This window comes from Brachyhypopomus gauderio, unplaced genomic scaffold, assembly GCF_052324685.1.
Source record: "Brachyhypopomus gauderio isolate BG-103 unplaced genomic scaffold, BGAUD_0.2 sc685, whole genome shotgun sequence".
In the NCBI taxonomy this organism is placed as follows: Eukaryota; Metazoa; Chordata; class Actinopteri; order Gymnotiformes; family Hypopomidae; genus Brachyhypopomus; species Brachyhypopomus gauderio.
Window position 1 is genome coordinate 15,207 of NW_027507505.1, and position 20,492 is coordinate 35,698.

Sequence of the window (20,492 nt, forward strand, 5' to 3'; positions counted from 1 at the left end):
TGTAAATGTCTTTAGTAATGTGGAACAGCTCCTGTTATAAGAAGCTAGCAGGCTCTGCACCTTAGTTGCCCTCTCCTCTGTCCCTTCAGGCAATGCTGTCCCAAAAGCTTGGTGTTTCTCAACATGGTGCCTCCAATTGTTATATTCTTTTAACACTGACAGGCTTTCATTGTAAATCAAGCATACCGGCTTAGAGTTCAATCTTTGAGGTAAACTAGACTTGCATTTCCTGAAGGAAATACTATAGGGCTTGAAAAGGTGTGCCCCCTCTGCTCCATCTGCCCCTCTGCTCCATCACCCCCTCTGCTCCATCTGCCCCTCTGCTCTATCTGCCCCATTTGCCCCTCTCCCTCATCTGCCCCTCTGTTCCATTTGCCCCATTTGACCCTCTGCTCCATCGGCCCCCTCTACTCCATCTGCCCCATCAGCCCCTCTGCTCCATCTGCCCCATTTGCCCCTCTCCCTCATCTGCCCCTCTGCTCTATCTGCCCCATCTGCCCCTCTGCTCTGTCTGCCCCATTTGCCCCTCTCCCTCATCTGCCCCTCTGCTCTATCTGCCCCATTTGCCCATCTACCTCATCTGCCCCTTTGCCCCATCTGCCCCTCTGCTCCATCTGCCCCTCTTCTCCATCTGCCCCATCTGCCCCTCTGTTCCATCTGCCCCTCTGCTCTAGCTGCCCCTCTGCTCCATCTGGCCCATCTGCCCCTCTGCTCCATCTGCCCCATCTGCATGTATGTATGTGTGTGTGTCTGTGTGGCGTATATGTGTGTGACTGTGTGTAGTGGGTATGAGAGATGCATGTGTGTGCGCGTGCGTGTGTAGGGGAGGGGGAGAGACATTCAAAAATAACTGACACTCTGTCTCTGCCACTCTGAGTGGAGAAGCCTTGTTTTATGTGATTTGCACCCTCCGATCAAACGGTCGTAGTTCGGGACCCATTTAACCTATCGCTTCACCGAAGAGATTGTGTGAGAGAGGACCCCTTGCTGATGATTTTGATATATATTGGTGTGGTTTGACCCAAAAATGACTGATTTATGACAAGTTAAAAACACACAAAAATCTCAACAAAGCTGATTCTGATTCTGATATATTTATATGGGGGCCAATGGGGCAGTTTTCTGTGTCTAGTGCCAAACAAATGCTCATAACTCTAAAACTAATTCATCAAATGATTAGATATCTCGGCGTGCCAGAAAGGACAAGTTTCTCTCCCATTTAAAATTTAAATGGAGCGTCTAGGTCAAGGTGTAAGGATTTTACAGCAGTTTATCCAAGAACGTTTTGATCATTTTTTATGCCAGCTCACACTCTAACTGGCAGTGATGATTTGAAATTCTGAACATTCCACCATTCATTTTAATAGGGCCATTTTTCATTTTAACCCTTATATGGTCCAAGGGTCTGTGGGACCCATTTTTAAAAAATCAGCTTAAAAAAATTCTACAATTTTTTTTTTTTCAAACTGAGATTCATTGGTCCTTGGGTCATTTTCTGTGAGCAACATAAATCAGAAAATATTTTCAATGACCACCCCCCCGTACCCCCCCCTTCACATTTGTATTACATACAGGGTCCAGGGTCCACTGGGCCCTGGGCTAGTCAAAGTGGGCAATCAACATTGGGTTGGGTAGTTGATAGTCGACTGTATGACTTTAAAGGATATACAAACAAAGGACAGAGGAGTTTGGCATGCAAAGGTGAGCAACCATCAACACTTTTGATGGTTGTCACATCAGGGGTTGATTGCATATTGTCAGACAGCAGACGAAGAATCTCTATAGAGACAAAGGGGTGAGATCTGAAAGAAGCATCTTTTCTCTCAGCCCTCATTATCCCTCCCTCCTCTCTGGACCTGTGTGTGTGTGTGTGTGTGTGTGTGTGTGTGTGTGTGTGTGTGTCTATGTGTGTGTGAGTGTGTGTTTCATCCAATCATGGGGACATGATGCTATAAATGCTAAAAATGCTAAAAATGCTATAAAAGATGGCAAAGCGATTCTCAGTTCAGACTGCCTTACAGCTGCTATTGGAAGAGACAGAGGATTTTGATGGTGATTCAGAAGAAGAAATTTCAGGATCACATTTCTGAAATATCAGAGTCTGATAGTGATAATGAAAAGGAGGATGAGCAGCAGCCAGCTCCGTTAGCACCAGCCCGTCAGCAGCTAGCCATAGGACCAGCCTGTCAGCCAGCATGATTTATGATTCATTTCCTTATTGTGTTACATTTTAATAAAAAAGTAACTAATAAATAAATGAGAGCAAACTAATTTAACATATGTATTGTTTATTTTACTTGCAATTGGGCTAAATCTGCTGATTATTTTAACAAAAAATGCAATGGGTCCCCCACGCCCAGCTGGACCCCAAGAAGGTAGACCACGCCCGGATCTCATCAGGGTTAAACTCAATTCTATTAAAATCTATAACTCTAATCGACTCCAAAAACGGATAGCACACCACACAGAGCCGAGACCTTCGAAACGCAGTTCGAACGGAGTCTGTACGTTAAGCGGTTCGGGCCGCATTCATTGCAGAAATTTGGAGAAAAGGAATAACAATATAGGGCTTTTCAAGCCCTATAATTAAAGTCAAAGGAACGTCAGAAATCCTTAGCGCTAAAAGTCCAAAAGACATACATACCTCTGCAGCAATCTGCGTAGCTGAAGTCTATATGCTGTCGTAAATAAATCTTGTAACTATGTCCAAGACCGCGTACTGCTCTCCTCTGTCTGTATACCGCAAATGACTCTCAGCACGAGTTTATATACAGTTGCCGCTTTGTGACATCATGCTAATAAAACAAGGGGTGCTATGGTAACGGATATAAAACAAGGGGGCTGTTTTATCAACCAATCATATTTCGAATTAGAATGGTGGGGGCTTGTCCAATGGTCTCAGGGTATTCTCACTGGCAGTGTTGTCAACTTAGCGACTTTGTCGCTATATTTAGCAATTTTTCAGACCCTCTAGAGACTTTTTGTAGTAAAAAGCGACTAGCGACAAATCTAGCGACTTTTGGAGACTCTGAACACACACGCTCTTCAGTTGCTGTCCTCTGGGGCGGGTGCTGCCGTGAGCCCCGCCCCACAACACTCAGTGCAGTCTCCACGTCCACACTGCAAATGAACTGCGCATGCCCAAAGCTGCCGCTGACGCCCCGCCCCGTATTTACAGAGCGGGATGTAAATATAAATGCTTTAGTCTTCAGTGAGACACGAAAAGAAATCACTGCATTTAACTCACCCAGTCTCAGCCATTCTTCACCTCATTCAATCCTGCTAACTGCTACTCTTATACTAACATTTAACAACACAGCAAAAAATCGTTGTAATTTACGTAAAAATTATTTATACAAAACATTAAAGCCATGTTCTTTTGAGAAGTGACTGCCTATTTCAAAGGCAACAGATGTTGTTCATTTGTAGTTCTAACATATTTAGGGTGTTTTTTTACTCATTTTCTCTCCCAACGTTATTCCTTTACAACTTCAAAAACATGTATTATGCAAATTAAGTGGTGACGTCATTTAGCGACTTCTAGCGACTTTAAGGACAACCAATAGCTACTTTCCTTACTGAGGAGTTGGCAACACTGCTCGCTGGTCCTCGTGCGTCGTGGTTGGTGTCTCGTGAGCTTTTAGCTCGTGTGCTAGCTAGTTAGCAGCTGCTAGCCAGCACTAGCGTGAGGTTTTACAAGCGGAAAGCATGGAATCGCAGGATAACAACCATTTTCAAGACGGCCATTCAACGAAAAAGTGGATATTATGAGAAAAGGCTGACCAACACCTCATCTTCAGATTGTAACACAAGGCGGTAAAGGGTACGTTAATGACAACAGTGTTGTGGACGCATTTTTAATACTATGCTCATGTTTTCATTTGGCTGTGTCTAGTGGAGGCCATGGCCAGTAAGTACGCTTCACCAAGATGTGTGTGTGTGTGTGTGTGTGTGTGTGTGTGTGTGTGTGTGTGTGTGTGTGTGTGTGTGTGTGTGTGAAAATAATGTAGCGTCGGGCCAATGGGGGGTGCCGGAGGGTGACACCATTACCCATGAGCCCTTGCGGCCCCGGCCCTGTTGTGTTTAATTATGCGATGTTTATGTTTGTATAGTGTTTTTAATGATTATTTATTGTGTTTTATTAGTTAAGTCACCCCGGTCCATCCTTTTGTGTACCTGTGCATTATCTTAGTTTCCCCTCCATGTATGTGTAACGTTGCCGTCGTCATGACCTCCCCCTGTGTTTCATGTGCAAGGCGTACCTCATTTAGGCCTCGAGTTATACTGATTGTGCCTGTGAGTGCCAGTTTTATTACAAAGAACAATAAAACCTCTGTTCTGTTTGGAGAATGGACTTCTCTGCAACTTCTTTCTACCACACCACGCCACAATTGGTGTCAGAAGTGGCTCTCCGTGATGAAATATTCCACCTTTCCGGAGAGCTCGAACGGCTTGAAGCAGGGCTGAGAGAGAAGCGAAGGAACGGCAGGAAATCGGTCAGACATCATCTTGACGGGCCAAGCGACATCGTACCACCGTCCCTCGGACGCAGAACGACACCCGCCGGGACGCGCCACACGCGCGACGAGATGTTACCACCACCCGCTGGGACGCGCCACACGCGCGACGAGATGTTACCACCGCCCGCTGGGACGCGCCACACGCGCGACGAGATGTTACCACCACCCGCCGGGACGCGCCACGAGACGTTACCTCCCGCCGCCACGCGTACATCGGCAACGGAAGCGACGACCGGCCCGACACGCCGGCTCAGCCTGCCTGGCTATGACGGCGAAGCGGATTGGGCAGCGTTCGAGGCTCAGCTCGATGCCGTCGCCAACTACGAAAGCTGGTCGGACGCTGAGACGGCGGTTCAACTGTGCCTGGCGCTACGGGGACCTGCGCTCAGGGTTCTAGTCGGGCTCCCAGCGGAGGACAGGAACGCGCTGACGCCACTCAAAGCGGCACTGAGGAGCAGGTTCGGGCGGCAACCGGACGAGTCGACGGCGAAGCAGCTCTTGGCGGGACGTCGCCGTGCTCGGGGAGAAGGCCTGAGAGTGTTGGCGTCGGAGCTGGCACTGTTGGTTCGCCTGGCCTACCCCCTGTTCCCACGCGAGGCCCAACGGCAGTTAGAACTAGATTTTTTTCTGGGCGCGGTGGAGCCGGCTGAGCTGAGGAGACACGTCCGCCTGTACAACCCGACCACTCTCGACGCTGCCGTGGACGAGGCCGTCAGGGCAGAACAAATCTTCACCGGTGACTGCCTTAACAGGATGCCCCGTCAGACCCGCCCACACGACCGCCAAGCAAGCCACCGACTGGTCTGCTGGAATTGCGGGGCTCACGGCCACAAAGCCAGCCAGTGCAACGGCTCGGGAAACGAGCAAGGAGCCGCCCGGTGAGGGGCGCGGCGACTCCGGTTCTCACTGGCCACCCCTCTTTCGTTGTTTCGAGAATCGCCGGACAACGTGACTGGCATATTTCATGTAAGTTTGGCGATATCTCTGTTACCGCTCTGATTGACACGGGGTCTTCGGTCTCCTTAATTAGGCCTGAACTGATTAATGATTGCTCGGGGGGGCCCGATGCTGTGGAGTGGGTCCGGGGGAATTTAATATCAGTAACCGGCGAGCGGTTTGAGCTGCTAGGGCGCACCAATGTCTCCTTTGACTTCGGGCAGGGACCCGTGGCGCATGAGTTCTGGGTCGGGGATGTGTTTGATCGCTGCATCCTCGGTAATGACTTCTTGGGGAAGAACGGGGCTGTTATCGACTATAGACAGGGGGAGTTGTCGCTAAACGGGCGAAGAGTTGACGTGTGCTGTGGAGATGATGCAGCCTCACGTTCGTGCGTTACATCAGCTGTGCCAGTGAGTCGAGAAATGCTGTCTCCGTCACCGGGGGACCCGGTCCATGAGCTGTGGCTTAGATGTAGCGTGGGCCTGTCCGCGTCGCAGGGCGAGCTACTCAGCGAGCTGCTGAATCGCTATAGGGGACTGTTCGCTGTGAGCGAGCGTGATTGTTCGAGGACGGGGCTGGCGAGCCACGCGATTGACACGGGCGACGCAAAACCTGTCCGCCTGAGACCGCATCGCCTCCCTTTAACCAAGCGTGTGGCAGCCGAACGCCAAATCCGCGAAATGGCAGCGGCCGGCGTAATTGAGCCTTCAAATAGTTCATGGTCTGCCCCCGTGGTCCTAGCCAAGAAGAAGGACGGTTCATGGCGGTTTTGCGTCGACTACCGACGTTTAAATGCTGTGACTAAACTCGACTCTTACCCGATGCCGCGAGTAGACGACACACTCGAGCGGTTAGCTGGCTCAGACTGGTTCAGCTCCCTGGACCTGCGTAGCGGGTACTGGCAGGTCCCGTTGGACGAGTCAGCGAAGGAGAAGACTGCGTTTTCGATCGGTGCAGGTCTTTGGCACTTCAAGGTCCTCCCCTTCGGGCTCTGTAACGCGCCGGCCACTTTCGAGCGGTTAATGGAGCGAGTGTTGTCTGGGGTTCCGAGCAGTAAATGTGTGGTGTATTTGGATGACGTGCTGGTCCATGCTACGGGCTTCGAGTCTGCGCTGGCCAACCTAGAGTTGGTACTGGGCTTAGCGAAGGAGGCCAATCTGTCCCTCAACCCGGCTAAATGTAACCTCCTTCAGCGTCGCATTAATTTTCTCGGGCATGTGGTCAGCGGAGAGGGCATAGCCACTGATCCCGGCAAGACGGCCGCGGTCCGTGAATGGCCCACTCCGCGTACGGTGCGACAAGTTCGCAGTTTCCTCGGGCTCGCGTCATACTACCGCCGTTTTGTAAAGGGCTTCGCGGACATTGCTGCCCCCCTTCACCACCTGACAAGGGGTGGCGGAACGAGATTTAGCTGGCCTGACGACGCCGAGTGTGCTTTCCGTACACTAAAGCAGAGACTGTGCAGTGCGCCTGTTCTGGCCTATCCTTCCCCCACTGAGCGCTTTATTGTCGACACTGATGCAAGCGACCACGGGTTGGGTGCTGTACTGTCACAGGTCCAAGAGGGCTCAGAGCGCGCAATAGCATACTTCAGCCGCCGCCTGGACAAAGCTGAGAAAAATTATTGTGTGACACGGCGCGAGCTGTTAGCAGTGGTTGAAGGGCTTTGGCATTTCCGACCTTACGTGTACGGCGTACCTTTTCTGCTGAGGACAGACCATGCTTCACTGCAATGGCTGTTGAACTTCCGGGAGCCTGAGGGCCAGCTAGCGAGATGGTTAGCCAGGCTACAAGAGTTTAACTTTGTGGTAGAGCACAGACCGGGCAGAATCCACGGGAATGCTGACGCACTGTCTCGCCGGCCGTGCGCTTCCCACGATTGCAAGCACTGCCAGCGCGCTGAGGGAAAGGCAGAAACTGTCGGTGTATGTGCAGCAGTGGGCCGGACTGCTGTTGCCCCTCCTGTGTCACCCTGTATCTCCACTGCGGAGCTGGCTGCGGCTCAGAGGGCCGACCCGGACCTGGCATGGGCGCTGGACGCTTTGGAGGCGGCCGCCGTGCCGGACTGGGACGACGTGGTACGACGGGGACCCGTAGCTAAGGCGTTGCGATCCAACTGGGACAGCCTGAGAATCGCTGGGGGCGTCCTGCACAGAACTTGGGAGGACCCGAGCACTGGAAGCCGCTTAACTCAAACTGTAGTACCGCAGGGCCTACGTGACACTGTTCTGCAGGCTGTCCACGGTCTGCCAGGCTCAGGCCACTTTGGCATCACAAAAACTCTTCACAGACTGAGACAGAGATTCTGGTGGCCGGGCTGCAGAGCTGGAGTTGAACTGTTTGTCCATTGTTGTGACACGTGCGCTGCCAAGAAGGGACCGGCGAGAGTCTCACGTGCGCCCCTCCACCCCATGCAATCCGGCTGCCCCATGGAGAGGGTGGCAGTGGATGTACTGGGGCCGTTTCCAGTGACTGAGTCGGGCAACCGCTACGTGCTCGTGGCCATGGACTACTTCACGAAATGGCCCGAGGCGTATGCGGTGCCCGACCAAAGCGCCGTTACTACAGCAGAGACCCTGCTCCATGAGTTTTTCTGTCGCTTCGGCGTCCCAGAGGTCCTACATAGCGACCAAGGCCGAAACTTTGAGTCGGACGTCATGACCGAGGTTTGCCGCCTGCTGGGGGTGCACAGGACTCGAACAACTCCTCTTCATCCACAGGGTGATGGCCTGGTCGAGCGGTTCAATCGAACCCTGGCTACTCAACTGGCCATGGCTACACAGGAGAACCAGCGTGACTGGGACAAACAACTGCCTCTCGTCCTGCTGGCATGCCGCTCCGCCTTACAGGAGACTACTGGTTTCACCCCCGCCATGCTTATGTTCGGCCGTGAACTGCGATCACCTGTGGACCTGGCATTTGGGGCACCTCCCACTGATGATGTTAATGTTGAACCTGGCCCTGTGTTCGTTTCTAGGCTGCGGACAAGACTACTCGACGTCCACAAGCGAGCCAGGGGTAGCCAGGCGGGGGCCGGACTGCGCCAGAAACGCGCCTATGACATGCGCTGCTACGGCGGGCCCCTGCCCGTGCACTCTGAGGTTTGGCTGTACAATCCCCGTCGAAAGAAGGGACTGTGCCCCAAGCTGCAGTCCGCATGGGTGGGGCCTTGCACTGTGCTCGCGCGTGTCAGTGACGTGGTCTACCGGATCCGCTGGGGCCGGCGGCGCCTCGTGGTGCACCGCGACCGCCTTGCCCCGTACCAGCCTAAGGTGCAGGGTGCTGGACGCTGCCCGGACTCTTCACCGCCTGTCTCCCCGGTTATTGGTCCTGCTGCTTCCCCTGTGGCCGGTCCGGCCAGGCCACAGCGCACGCGGAGGCTACCGCGGCGCCTGCAGGACTGTGTGACATAGATTGTTCTGTGAACTGCATTGTTAACATTCTCATGCCGAGTTATGGACTGTTCTTTCTATGTGTGTACATGTATATATATATATATATATATATATACGCATTTTTAATTGTGTCTGTAACTATTGATTGCCTTATTTACTGTTCTCCCTCTGTTTGTTATGCCAAGTCCGTTATGTGCCAGGTGTTTATTGTGCATTGTGGTGATGCCTAATCTTTTTGATGCCACCTTGACAACGTTACCGTACTGCTGTGCTCATGTTAATGCCTTGTACACGACATGCGTATGTCTTGAGTTGTACTGCCCTTGCTGTTTTTTTCTTTCCTCCAGGATTGTATTTGCGCTTCACATGCGCGTTGAGTAGGATCTGCCTCATACGGCTGTAATTGTGTGTTTGATGCCATGTTTCTGCCCTTATACGCTACTGGACTGTCTTGTGTGTGGTCGCCGGGACGGCTGACCTCTTGGGGGGGGGCTGTGTAGCGTCGGGCCAATGGGGGGTGCCGGAGGGTGACACCATTACCCATGAGCCCTTGCGGCCCCGGCCCTGTTGTGTTTAATTATGCGATGTTTATGTTTGTATAGTGTTTTTAATGATTATTTATTGTGTTTTATTAGTTAAGTCACCCCGGTCCATCCTTTTGTGTACCTGTGCATTATCTTAGTTTCCCCTCCATGTATGTGTAACGTTGCCGTCGTCATGACCTCCCCCTGTGTTTCATGTGCAAGGCGTACCTCATTTAGGCCTCGAGTTATACTGATTGTGCCTGTGAGTGCCAGTTTTATTACAAAGAACAATAAAACCTCTGTTCTGTTTGGAGAATGGACTTCTCTGCAACTTCTTTCTACCACACCACGCCACAATAAGTTTAAACTGAATGCATTGTGAGATAGATAACCAGTGTAACGTAGCAGACATAATAAAGTGAGCAGACCAGTTTGTTTTGGTTTGCCAAACAAAGTTTTGAGTTTCAGGAGAAAGAGAGTTATCAAGATATAATAACTTAATATAATCAAGATTGGACATGATTAAGCATGAACCAGAGCGTCAGTGTGGTGGTGGCTGGCTATGAGCCCAAGTCTAGCAATATAGCAGGGGTAGAAGAAGATCGTGGCACCATGAAGTCTGGAAATTATGAACTTAGGACCAGTGACTAGAACCACAGTTTTGTAAGGATAGTCAGGTAATTAATGCTCATCTACATTTTAAGATCTCGAATATAGGAGAGCATAGCAAGGGGTGCTAGGGTAGTGGTCATCAGCATAACAGTGGATGTGAAGACCATATTCATGACTAATTTGACCAAGGTGTAACATATAGATAATTACATGGAAATGGCCAAGAACTGATCCCTGGGGTGCTCCTTGATTAACATTAACATTGTGAGATTTATGAACAGGAAGTGAACATGACATGTGCAGTGTTTCTAATGACTAAGAATAAACAAAACTCTTGAGGAAAAGGAGGAATTTAATGAATAAGGTGCACAAAAAAACCCGTGACATGATCCGAATTAAGGAAACAATAACCAGCAGTACTGGTACAAAGACAAGCTATATATAGATGAACATATGGCCCTCAGGTGCTGGGGATTATAATGGTCCCCACCCACCTGAGGCACAAACACAATGCAACAGCAACAGAACAACATAAACTACTGCCGCTGTGGACGGAGGCAGCAGGCAGGGGGCCCCCGTATCATGACAGTACAATCAGTGTCAGCATGGATTAATGTCTCTAAGTAAAACCATTGCTAGACATATAGGACTGGTCAAAGTGAGGGGTCCACTGAATTCTGACAAGAAATCTGAAGAAGTTTCCAACTGAAGATTTCTTACTGTTCCCCAAAACAATCAGCCTCAGTGCCACTAAAAAATGTAGAGTTGTACAGCTTAACTTCTGAGTGTGTGTATGTGGGTGTTAGTGTTTGGTTGTGTTTATGTAGAAGTGACATTTAGTATGTGGTGTGTATGTGTGTGTTGTAGTGCATGGGGGGAGTTGTTCTCCTTCTCTCTGCAGGTTATCTAGCTGCAACACAGGAAGGCTGTGAGTTACTGACTTACTGTTTTTTCATACATGCATACACACAATCTCTCTCTGTCTTTCTCTCTCTCTCTCTCTCTCTCTCACTCACTCACACACACAAAGACACACAATGTTTCACTCAATTTTCTCTCAGTCTTAGTAGTTCAAAGTATCTTTATTAGTATGAAATGAATACAAGTGTCAAAGCACCATAAAAATGTTAAGAGCATGAGAGATAACTAAAGTAAAGGATAACTAAAGTAACGGATTTGGCAAATATGCAAAAGTATATGTATACATATGCTTTATATATGTGCTTATAAATACACACTTTAAAATAGTGTGTGTCTCTTTCACATACACACAAATAATTGCTATTACCCTTTTTCTATCTCTGAAACACCCATATTATCAGTGTATTTATCAGAACACATACACATTAATCACTTACACACACTCCCTTCTTTCTCACTCTCTATTTATACACACACATGCACACACACATCGCAGCATCCCTCTCTAATAAACACACACACACAGCATATGTGTTTGGGGTGATTAGGTGATTTAGCCGTCTTTTCTGTCTCCACAGCTGGCTCCGGGACACCTGTGGCAGCGTCGGCGTGGACTACGTCGACAACTGGGAGAGTTTCCGTGAGCGTCCGTCACTCTACCGCCGAGATGGACTTCACCCCAGTCGCCTAGGCTCGGCAGTCCTCTCCCGGAACATCGAGGACGTGCTACGCCGAGCCTGACCAGCCACAACAAACCACGCAAATCAGCTAAGTAGAACTTACTTCCCTAACTACCAAACCATTGAGACTGTGTCTGTTAGCCGTGGCAGGTATAAGAATAACAGGGCGATATGTTTTAAAAATCTAATTAAAATTAAATTAAATAATCAACGCGAAGTAAGCAGCAATATTAAGCTAAGGCTAGGACTTTTAAACATTAGATCGCTTGCATCAAAAGCTGTGATAGTAAACGAAATAATCACAGATAACAGACTAAATGCACTCTGTTTAACAGAGACATGGGCTAGAGTGGACGAATATGTAAGTTTTAATGAAGCAGCTCCTCCTGGATACAGTTATGTTCATCAGCCCCGTATCACAGGGCGTGGAGGTGGAGTAGCCACAATATATGACATAGATATAGGTTTTACTGTAAAACCAACCACCTCTATTAACTCATTCGAGGCTCTGATAGGTGAAATAGGCAATAATCTTATAGGCAATAAAACAAAGCTTAAACTAGTGACCATCTATCGACCGCCGGGTCCTTACTCAGAATTTCTTAAGGAATTTGCTGAGTTTCTTTCGGAAATAGTCTTAACCATCGAGAGATTTGTAATTGTGGGTGATTTCAACATTCATTATGAAAATGAATCAGACCCACTGAAAATCGCGTTCGACTCCATACTAGATTCAGTAGGTATAGCCCAAAATGTGACAGGGCCTACCCACCGCTGTAAACACACCTTAGACTTAATACTTACTTACGGATTAAACATAGAACATTTGGCAGTCATCCCCCAAAATGACGCCATTTCAGATCATTCCCTACTAATATATGAAATGGCTTTATACGATGTACATCAGATGCGCCATACAAAAACCACGCGCACTATCACATCCGACACTGCAGCAACATTTATAAACTTACTACCAGAGCTACCGAACACTATGCCACTGCAGCCCAATGAATTAGAACAGGCAACACAACAGTTTTATTACACACTCAGCAATACCTTAGACAGTGTAGCTCCAGTTAAAACAAAATTAATTAGGGAGAAAAAGCTTGCACCATGGTATGACGACCACACCCGTCTTCTAAAACAGGCAGCTCGAGCAGCGGAGCGAAAATGGAGATCCACCTCACTAGAAGTGTTTAGAATCACATGGAAAGACGCCATAGTCAAATACAAACATGCCTTAATAAAAGCTAGAGCCGCATACTATTCGACACTAATAGAAAACAACAAAAATAACCCTAGATTTCTCTTCGCGACTGTATCAAAACTAACAAGAAATATCAACGACACTAGTTCTAATACAACACTTACACACACTAGCGATGAATTTTTAAACTTTTTTAATAATAAAATAGATAATATCCGACTACAGAGTCATAATACATTGCAGCCTAACCTCCAATCCAACCCCAGTAGTTTAGTTATTAGTAACTATGCATCCAAAAATATTACCGAGCTAAATGTCTTCGATCCTATATCGCAAAAAGAGCTCACAACACTGATTAATTCATCTAAGCCTACATCATGTATATTCGACCCAGTTCCAACCCGTCTATTTAAAGACCTACTCCCAGCCATTGCAGGGCCCTTACTTAATATGATTAACTGTTCCCTTAACCTAGGGTACGTGCCCAAACAATTAAAATGCGCCGTAATTAGACCCTTGATTAAAAAACAGAATCTAGATCCGCAGATTCTAGCCAACTATAGACCCATTTCTAATCTCCCATTTATCTCTAAAATTTTAGAAAAAGCAGTTTCCAATCAGTTAAACCACCATCTCCAATCAAATAGTATCCATGAAAAGTTCCAATCAGGATTTAGACCAAACCACAGCACTGAAACAGCTTTACTCAGGGTAGTGAATGATTTACTAATATCGGCCGATAATGGGCTAGTCTCGTTCCTTGTACTGTTAGATCTTAGTGCAGCTTTTGATACTGTAGACCACAACATTTTGCTGGATAGACTAGAAAACACGGTAGGTATTAAAGGAGTCGCACTCTCCTGGTTTAGATCATATTTGACTGACCGTTTCCAATGTGTAAGTGTTAATAATAAAACCTCTAAATCTGTGCAGGTTAAATACGGTGTCCCACAAGGGACAGTCCTAGGACCACTTCTATTCACACTGTACATGTTACCCCTAGGCGAGATTATGCATAAGCACGACATCAGTTTCCATTCCTACGCAGACGACACTCAGCTATATTTATCGGCAAAACCCGATGATTTAGGCGCAAACAGTAAAATAGAGAAATGTGTAGAAGAGATTAAACATTGGATGGCGTGTAACTTTCTAGCACTAAATCCCGATAAAACAGAATTAATAATAGTTGGGTCTAGGGCTGCGAGAGACAAGATACATAATGTAGCATTGAATCTACATTCTTTTACTATAACCCCCAGCGCAGAGGTAAAGAACTTGGGCGTCACAATAGACCCAGATCTCTCGTTCAATACACATATTAATAATATAACTAGGGTAGCGTTCTTTCACTTGCGCAACATTGCCAAAATTAGAAACATATTAAATACTAGTGATGCAGAAAAACTAATCCATGCATTCATATCCTCTCGTTTAGACTATTGCAACAGTCTCTTAGCTGGATGTTCTGGTAAATCGATAAACAAACTCCAGCTGGTTCAGAACGCAGCAGCACGAGTTTTAACAAAAACTAAAAAGTTTGATCACATTAGTCCCGTACTATCGTCATTACACTGGCTGCCAATTAGATTCCGTATTGACTATAAAATACTTTTATTAACATATAAAACGCTGCATGGCTTAGCTCCAGACTATCTTAGTGAACTTATTGAACAATATAACCCAGCGCGTTCACTTCGCTCACAGGACGCAGGGTTATTAACTGTTCCTAGGATCAAAAAGATCACAGCAGGTGGAAGAGCCTTTTCTTTTAAAGCTCCACAATTGTGGAATAATCTTCCTGCCTCTATTCGGGACTCAGACACAGTCTCAATGTTTAAAACTCGATTAAAGACTCATCTGTTTAGTTTGGCCTTTGATTAATTTGTTACATATTTACTACATCTCGTATCTTTTCTCCAAGGTTCACCTGGAGAGTAACACTGCAGTCGGAGCCTACAATACCAGCATCGCTGCTCCGACATGGAATGAAAGCCTGGCGTTCATCAACAGACATTTACAATGACAATATCAAAACCCAGAACTTTCATTTTTACCTTTACTTAGTCTGATTGTGTGATTTGTGTGTGGCTTGTGTATTTGTCTGTATTTTGTGTAATTTGTGTGTTAACGGGCCGCCCAATGGAGGATGGGTTCCCTTTTGAGTCTTGGTTCTCCCGAGGTTTCTTCCTATTCCCCACCATCATAGGGAGTTTTTCCTCGCCACTGTCGCCTTTGGCTTGCTCATTAGGGTTCTGGGCCCATAGTATTGTTAACCTTTTAAATCCTGTAAAGCGCTTTGTGACATGTGTTGTGAAAAGCGCTATACAAATAAACTTTGATTTGATTTGATTTGGTGCAGCTTCATTTCTGAGAGTGTGTATTCTGAAATGTGAAAGACCTTATGTGTGAGATGCATTTGTTATGTGCAGCTGTAGGTGTGTTTTATCTCCTTCTGTCTGCAGGCCGTCTGACTGCAATATTTCAGAGGATGGCTGCGCTGCTCTGTCTTCAGCTCTGAAGTCAAACCCTTCATCACACTTGAGAGAGCTGAATCTGACCCACAATAAACTATTCGACTCAGGAGTGAAGCAGCTCTCTGCTTTACTGAAGGATCTACACTGTAAACTGGAGAAACTAGAGTGAGTTACTGACACACACAAACATACACACACAGACTGTGGGTAGACGAGCGTAGGAGGCAGACACAATTACTGAGAGAAGTTGGGTTTATTAGCAACTGTGGGAGAAACCCAAACTGGGTTTAGACACACAAGGTGGTCAGGGCATGAAGAAACAGAGGGACTGAACAGGTGCAGGGACTGAACGGAATCAAAATACTAACACACAGGGAAAACCGAGTAACTGCCTTAACAAGACTAGAGTGGGGCACAAGTAATGAAGCACAATCAGGGATACAATAGACCAGGAATACAGACTGGGATTAGTAACAACAACAAATACAGACCAGGAATAGTAACAACAACAAATACAGACCGGGAATAGTAACAAAAACGAGTACACACTAGGAATAGTAACAAGTTATTTCAAGGCTAGAACCATGGGGTAAGAAGAGTTACAAACAGGGATATAAGTACAATGAGGAACTAAACAAGATACAGGTTGTAAAAGTTTTGTTTCTCAGTAGAAAGCCCTTTTCTTGTGTTCAGCAAATGAGCGGAGGGTCATGGAGGAACACCACTATAAATCCTTAATAGATAGTAACATGCTGCAGAGAAGTGTGTGGCTGAGAGCTCTCGGAACAAATGAGGAACAAACTACTCTTAAAGAAGAGAGGTTTATTCACACAGGCCAGCTGTACCCAAATGTTCAAAAATGAGAGGGCGCTCCCCTCATTCATACATACACAGACCAGCCCTGTGCATGCAAGCAACAGGGTGGGCTCAAGAAGGCTAGTCTAACAAAGTTGATATATTCTACCATATATGGAAGCAAATGCATTGTTCTTGATAAGCCTGTGTGGAGGGGAAACATGATTCATACGTGTGCATCAAGCGCAGCACCTTGAGGAGAAATGCTGAGCCAGTTCTTGGTACACACACTCAGAACGCACAGGAGGAGGGAAAAGGTGTGAAAGGGGGGGGGGGGTGTGAAGCGAGGGGAGAGAGGTGTGAAAAGGGTGTCAGGGGTCACAGATGGCGCATTTCCACTAGGGCCTGCTTGAAGCGGTACAGTTCGATACGGATCGATTCGCAACGGAACGGTACGGTCGCGTTGCGTTTCCATTGCAATGGTGGACCACCACAATGTGGGTGGAGTCGCTGTTGGCGCGCGGGTTGTAGTGTCGTGACATCATTTGTATGCGACCGGTCACCGGTCGATGCCCCTTAACACATACCATTATTGTATCTTATTTATCTTTATCTTCATTATTGTATGTGGTTACTCTAATTATTGGTAATAATTTGGTATTACTCAAACAGGCTGAACACACCCTGCATAAAAAGCATCAGTCATACAATCAAATGAAATCAAAATTTATTATGAAATATAGATATTTAAAGTACAAAATATGTAAATAATATAGTTATAGTTAAAAAAGTGCAAAAAGCAAATTACCAAAAAATAACGTATAGCTTTATATGAAATAAATATTTATTGTACTACAAGCAACATTTTGTGTGCTTTTACTGGCGTCTGTCTCGCATGGTGTTCACAAGTTCGCCAAGCACCCCGAGGAAAGCCCAGTTGAAGGAAACATTTTCTGCCAACTCCGCTCTCCTCAGCTCGGCTTCTTGTTCCCGGGCCTCGCTACAATCACGGCTCGACAATCAATGCTCGTGCATCCGCACATCCTGTGCCTGCATCTCCAGAAGATGTGCGCCGATATCCAAGTCCGTCTGGGTCCTTTTTCGCTTGCCTTGACAAAAAAGAGGGTAATGGGAGTTGATTAGTAAAACTGAAATGCACTCGGTACTCATGCTACTCCGGTGCTTCACATGTTTTTTGTGTTCCTCACCTGTATTGGGCCGCCGGACAGGCGTTTGAGATCCAGCCGGTATAGAGACCGTTGGTTCCGTGTATGACACGGATGATGCGGGGGAGGCGGGAGGTTCCAAAGAGGCGCTCGCCTCGTCAGTGGAAGGGGAATCTTGAACGTAAAAAAGAAACAAATATTAAACACAAGCATTCCCGTGAAAGCAACAACAATATATCGTAACTGCACAAAATGTGTAGCACGTCATCGCTGCTCATGCTTTGTTTATGGCTACAGCTAACTAGCAACTAGCAAGGCTCCACGCTGTGGCTAAGAGCTAGCTATTGTACAGTAGTGACTGTGGTGGTAACATTAACTACAAACACAGCTCTAAATTCCTGCGTTTACAATAGATGCGTTCATATTACGTTCATATTACATCTTTTACGAGCCTAGTAAAACTGTGAAATCACAATACACTCACCATTCTCCGTGGCCTCCAGCACCGACATTGCCGTGTCCAGCACGTTTTCTCTTCCGTTACTGGCTGGCCGGTGACCGTATATGGCATCCATTTGCTGGAACCATTTCCAGTCTTTGCGGTTTGCTCCGCTGCGTCCGTTATGGTCCTTCACCGCCCGGTAATCGCTTTTGGGTTTTAAAAATGGCTGAGGAGTCGATAGCGGAGGAGTCGCTCTCCTGTGACGCAACCTGTGACGACACTCCCTGGCCAATCAGTGTCATGCTGTTCCTCCACGTCACAGAACTGTACCGCTTTGGAACGGTTAGAACCTCGAGCGAGTAGGTACAAAAAAAGTACCTGAAGGTACCGGCAAACTGGTACCTGGTACTAATGCAAACACTCACAAACCGTCGCGAATCGAACCGTACCGCGCCAAGCAGGCCCTAGTGGAAATGCGCCAAGAGAGCATTAGGGGACATAATGTTCAGAGTTACAGCAGACAGAGGAAGATAAAATATTCCTTCAATCCCCTCTTTTGTGATTAAAATGCAATAAGATCACAACACTTTTATTCATTCATCAAATACAAAGACAAAGCCGGTCCCCTCTTAAGGTTCAACGTTCTGCTACGGTTTCAGGAGCAGATGCTGCATGTCATGAGGGCGAGCTTTTGTCAGGGCATCGGCCATAGCCCACATCCGATTCATCAACACATGTTGTCACAAAGCACATTTACAAATCAGATCCCTGATGATCAAGCTAGGGGTGACAGTGTCAAGGAAAATCAACTTAGGTGGGGATTAAGAAGAAACCATGAGAAGAACAAGACTCAAAAATTCATCCTCCATTGTCTGGCCCAGCAGGTTGTACCAGTGCCAGTGATTAGCATGTGGCTCTGGCAGGCGTATCTATTGCAGCACAACTAAAAGGAGGGACCTGGAGGTGACAACAGTCATGAGGGCTCACTGAGCTTCTGCATTCAACTCAAATCTTCATCACAATCTACACTGAACACGTGACGTGGCCGTATAACAGCATCAACATCTCAGATTACCAGAGGACTATACGAATGGATGGCCACGTTGTACACCTTCATTTGCAGTAAATTAACTGAAGGATTGATTAAATAGGTGATTCCTAAGCCTCAGATTAAAGATTGGAAATTGGAAACTGAATCTGGAAAACTCTTCCATAACATCAGTTTTTCTCCAGCCCTTTTGATCTCTCACATTTTTACTGTATTAGTCACACACACACAGTCACACACACACACACACACACACACACACACATACATACATACACAAATTAATACTGTATTAATCAGATGCACAGACACACACATTATTACTTTATTAGCCAGATACACAGACACACATTACTGTATTAGTACATTATTACTGTATCATTACAGTATTACTGTATCATTATTACTGTATCACACAGAAGCTCTCTTTATATAAACAGAATCTCTCTATATAAATAACATTTGTTGTGGGAGTTGAGTTAATAGTGTTGGAGCTTTATTCCAAGTAAGTTTGTGTGTGTGTCGGAGAGACATTTTGTGTGCATGCATGCATAGGTGTGTGTGTGTGTGTGTGAGTGTGTGTGTGTGTGTGTGTGTGTGTGTGTGTGTGTTTGTGTGTTGAGCTGTAAGTGTGAGTCTTCTTTCTTTCAGATTGTATAACTGCAGTATTACACAGGAAGGTTGTGCTGCTCTAGCTTCAGCTCTGAGGTCAAATCCCTCATCATACCTGAGAGAGATGAATCTGAACCACAACAAACCAGGAGACTCAGGAGTTATGCAGCTGTCTGCTCTACTGGAAGATCCATTATGTAAACTGGAGAAACTAGAGTGAGATACTGACACACACACACACACACACACACACACACACACACGCACACGCACACACACACACACACTCATTATTAGTGCCACAGTCTTTTCTCCATCTCTTTGTTGTTCTCTCACACTTTTGATCTTTCTATAACACTCATTATCACCATATTTGTCAAACACACAGTGCTCTCTCTCTCTTACTTGCTCAATCTCTCTCTCCCTCTCTCTCTCTTTACACACATACACATATAACTGCATCTTTCTCCCAGAATATTCCATATATGTAAAATATTCTCCACATATTCCATGTGTTGTGGGCATGGAGTTAATAGTGGTAAGCATGTCAAGTAAGCATGTATCTGTTGGTGAGATATTTTGTGTGCATTCATGCATATGTGTTTGTGTGTTGAGCTGTAAGTGTGAGGAGTTTATCTCCTTCTCTCTGCAGTCTAAGTAGCTGACGTATTCCAGAGGAAGGCCGTGCTGCTCTAACTTCAGCTCTAAGGTCAAGTCCCTCGTCACACCTTAGAGGGCTTAATCTGGATTACAATAAACCAGGAGACTCGGGAGTAAAGCAGTTCTTTGCTCTATTGGAGGATCCATATTTTAAACTGGAGAAACTAAAGTGAGTTACTGACGTACTAGCTTTTTATGCACACACATGTCTATGCAGACACACACACACACACACACACACACACACACACACACACACACACACACACACACACACACACACACTATTTACAGTCTATATCTGTCTTTTTCTCTCACGCACAGTATAGCATTTTCTATTATATATTTCTCTCAAAATCTTTCACTATCTCTGTAACTGTAACTCTGTATCTTTGTCACATCGACATCCTGCGTCACACATACACTTACTCTCACACAAACATTAAAACTCTTTCTCTGTCCCTTTTGAATTCTCTTTCTATCACACACACTCA

The 20,492-nt window shown here is 46.5% G+C and overlaps 2 long non-coding RNA genes across 2 annotated transcripts; both read left to right on the plus strand.

The window, feature by feature from the left end:
- The first annotated feature begins 11,469 nt into the window (after positions 1-11,469).
- LOC143507351 (uncharacterized) lies at positions 11,470-15,150 on the plus strand. Its single transcript, XR_013128700.1, has 2 exons — positions 11,470-11,683; positions 14,723-15,150. It is a non-coding gene; the product is annotated as an uncharacterized LOC143507351 (long non-coding RNA).
- A 119-nt stretch (positions 15,151-15,269) lies between these two features.
- Positions 15,270-20,148, plus strand: LOC143507350 (uncharacterized). Its single transcript, XR_013128699.1, has 3 exons — positions 15,270-15,440; positions 19,378-19,554; positions 19,991-20,148. It is a non-coding gene; the product is annotated as an uncharacterized LOC143507350 (long non-coding RNA).
- The last annotated feature ends 344 nt before the right edge of the window (positions 20,149-20,492 follow it).